This window comes from Vicia villosa, linkage group LG3 (assembly GCF_029867415.1).
Source record: "Vicia villosa cultivar HV-30 ecotype Madison, WI linkage group LG3, Vvil1.0, whole genome shotgun sequence".
Taxonomy (NCBI): Eukaryota; Viridiplantae; Streptophyta; class Magnoliopsida; order Fabales; family Fabaceae; genus Vicia; species Vicia villosa.
In genome coordinates, this window is record NC_081182.1 from 4165411 (window position 1) to 4169400 (window position 3990).

Consider the following 3990-nt stretch of genomic DNA (forward strand, 5'->3'; position numbering starts at 1 on the left):
AGAGGTGTGCACTTCTTGTCACTTGATCACTTTGATTTTATTAATGTGTTTTGATTCAAAGGATCGAAGGTATTCAAGAGGTGTGCACTTCTTGTCACTTGATCACTTTGATTTTATTAATGTATTTTAATTCAAAAGATCAAGGTATTCAAGAGGTGTTCACTTCTTGTCACTTGATCACTTTGATTTGATTAAGAAAAGTTTTTAAAAAAGGTGTTAATCCAAAAGAGTCGAGGTATTCAAGAGGTGTACACTTCTTGTCACTCGATCTTTCGGTATGGTTTAAAAAGATTTTGTAAAAAAGAAACTCGACATTGGATCGAGAAATTAATTGTATCGACTTGGCGTTGGACCAAGGTTTATTTATTTTTGGATTGAGAGATTATTCTAATATTTTTGGTATTTTTTATAAATAAAGAGAAAATCTAATAAAACTACATAATAAAATATTTTTGTATTTCTGAAGATATTATGAAAACAAAAGCAATTTAAACAAGAGTTAAAGAAAAAAAATAAAATTATTAAAGAATAAATACAACATGGGTTAAAAAAGCACAAATGGGGTGTGATTAAAAGGTGGGGCGCTGGGCCTAATTGTCCAAAGCCCAAAGCAAATATGTAATCAGCCATGGGGTGTGTTGACCGAAATAAGGGAGTAGTCAAAGAAAAATCAATGGGCCTCAAGCACTTAAGCCCACAATATTAAAAGAAAACCCTAAAATCTAAGAAACAAAGATCTGCCCCTCTCTCTAAAAAAAACGGTCCTCACCCTTCAGACTCAGCTTTTTCGTCTTTCTCCCTCCTTTCTCGTTCTGTGTTTCGACGAACAACAACAAACAACACGACATCCTCAAATCTCTCTCGATCTCAATACTCTGCTCGCGTTTCTCTCTCGATCGATGGAGCTTTCGAAGCTCTCACATCTCTCTCGGCTTCTCTTTTAAATCTCGCTCACATTTCACTCGGTTCCAAGAACAGAGCAAAAGTGCTCTCAACGCTTTCATCGATTCTCTGTTCATCACTCTCGGTCTACTCACGGTCTCACATTCGATTGAATCTCTCTCAGTCCTCTCGATCACGCAAGCAAAACACAGAACCACACAATCAAAACACACAATAAACCTTAACCCCCAAATTGAACCAAAGTCGACCTCGATCTAGTATTATCATTGCTTGTTTCGAAGAGCAGAAAAAGGAAATCAACGAAAAATTCGGATTTTTTCCATCAATGAAGCCGACTCAACTCGGTTCTTAACTGAAAATCTTCATCGGTTCTTGCTTTTATTCAAGGGTAATAACAACAATCTGACTCTTCTTCTTATTTCTTTCTATTAAGTTATCAATTGCCTTTGGGTTGATTTGCTCTTAAACATGTTATCGGTTTTAATTTCAAACTTTCCTCTTTAAGTGACACATCTGGTTATTGCAGGGAGAATAGAAAGCTAATAAAGAGCAAGACAATATCAGTAACTTTAACAAATCAACAGCACAACATCACCTCAGCACCATGGGATTTCAGCTGAAAAAAGCTTTTCCCTTTTGTGCTTTTCATTGGTGAATCGGTTAAGTTCAAATATGGCATCAGATGGACACAAAATACATCGGCAGAAGCACATAAAAGTGGCAATCAGGTACAAAGTATTCTCAACATTGCAGAGTTTATGTATAGGTTTGAACAAATACCTTAATCTGATAATAGGAGCGATAGAGTTTACATATGAGCTTCCTCTATGTCTTTCTCTCAAGTGCTTTCTTGTTGAATCTGGACTGAGACCAAACAACTCAGCTTGTATGCAGGGGCTATGCTCAAATATCTCAGAGTTTCAATGTGAAAACTCTGAGTATTTCTTTGTATCTTTTGCTGAGCTTTAAGTAATGAGTTTAGGGTTTTTTGTGACAAAGGGTGGCTGCCGATTCTCCCCCCTCTTCAATGAATTAGTGGATGAATATATAGTATGTAGGTTTGGCATGATTCTAGGTTAGGATGAATTCAAACTTGGTTTGGAATTATGAAGGGAAAGATAGCAGGTGGACTTTCATGTGACAGTTTGCGTTTTTTCCATTTTTCTTGCTACTTCTCTGCTTTTGTCATCTTGTGCACTCCACATTTTTTGATTTTTGTGTTTGAATTAGTGCTACAAATGAGTTTAATGGGCCTGTTTTTGTGTTTAGTTTGTGTAGGTTCTATGCAACATGAAACAAGGCCTTTGGGAGTAAGCATGAAGGATGTTTGAAGAATGTTAAGGCATGGAAATTTCGAGGACTAAGATTAAATTAGCATGAATTCTCTTGTAATCCCTTTGTTATAACACTTCAAAAAAAAATGAAACACTTTAATATCTTGTAACTATGAATTTTACTTGGTGACATCTTTGAATGCAACTTAAAAATTTGAGTAATGTCTTGATGAGCAATGAACAATGTGATGAACTTTGATACTTGTAACTTGACAATGCATTCCTTTGCTCGTTTTGTATTTTATATACCAAGGAACCACATGAATGAATCTTCTTATCTTAGCCTTAAATCTAACAATGATAAATCATGACTTTGAGACCTTGGATCAAGATTCCTTCTTCACAAAATTGCATCCAATAAAACTTTCATCCTATGTTTCAATCTCAATTCCACAATAATCAATCACCTTGATGCACAACCTTTTCCATAATCCTCTAACTTTGGATGTTCAATGACGAAGAGATGACTTGGGAGGGACCAAACCCTAATCTTGCATAAAATGCTGATTATTTGAACTCATGCCTTATTGAATAAATGATATGCAAATGATATGCTGGAATGAAATGTATGGGTCAAAAATTGGGGTATGACAGAATACACATAAAGCTTCATTATCTTGGGATAAAACGTGTCTTTGTAGAAGTTGCTTGGTAATATGTCCCGTAACATTCTCCACCCAAAAATCTTCAATTTGGAAGGAACATAAGCCCCCCAAATGATGCTCAATCCCTCCCTCATTCCGTCGCCAAATGCTTTCGTTCCAAGAGGCAAAGTCAAATTATCATAACATGACCTCACTGTGAAGCACTTAGATTTATCATACGGCCAAACGAATAAATTTGTTCTATTGATAACAGAACTGATACCAGTCAATAACAGTTGCAGCTCTGCAAGTTTCTCAGATGCCTCCATTCCAAGCACTTGTTCACCTAAAATAAATTTCCAGCACCACACGCCATCTTTCCCAAAGCCCAACCTGTTAACCACCAGCTCTTTAGAAATAACTTGTAGATAGAGATGAGGATACAACGTTGCCATAGTGCTTCTCCCTAACCAATAACTTTTCCAGAATAATATAGTTTTTCCATATCCGCTTAGCCTTGATTTTATTTGCCAAGCCTTGAGGTTCCTCACACAGCTCCATGATGTCCCTCCACCAAATAGACTCTTTGGATTTTGAGTTTATATCTTCACAACCCCAGAGCCTTTTCCACATATCCTCATATCTAGCTTTTAAGACATCACTCCAAATTGCATTTTCTTCAACCAAAAATCTCCAAGGCCATTTAGACAAAAGTGCTTTATTGAATTTACCAATATCTTTGACACCTAGGCCACCCTCGTCTCTAGTTTTGCATATTTCTTCCCAACTAACCCATGCCACGCCTTTCTTTTCCACCATGCCATTCCACAAAAAATTCCTTTGTATAGCAACAATATCCTTTACAACTTTAAGAGGTACTTTATAAAGAGACAATTGGTAACTTGGCATGTTAGAAATAACACTGTTTATCAATGTAACTCTCCCTCCAATTGATAAGAATCTACCCTTCCAAGAAGATAATTTTGCTTTCAAAGAATTGACGACCGGTTTCCAAAAAACAGAATTCCTTTAATCCCCCCCACTGAGAATCCTAAGAACTTGAAAGGTAATTTGTCAATCTTGCAGCCCAGGAACGTTGCACTAGCTTCCAAATAGAATGCAGAACTACATATTCCATATAGTTTACTTTGATTCAAGTTGATTCGCAT

The 3990-nt window shown here is 36.4% G+C and overlaps 1 long non-coding RNA gene across 1 annotated transcript; it reads left to right on the forward strand.

Annotated features, from left to right (window-relative positions):
- Positions 1-732: 732 nt before the first annotated feature.
- Positions 733-2399, forward strand: LOC131660100 (uncharacterized). Its single transcript, XR_009300699.1, has 3 exons — positions 733-1291; positions 1430-1631; positions 2173-2399. It is a non-coding gene; the product is annotated as an uncharacterized LOC131660100 (long non-coding RNA).
- The last annotated feature ends 1591 nt before the right edge of the window (positions 2400-3990 follow it).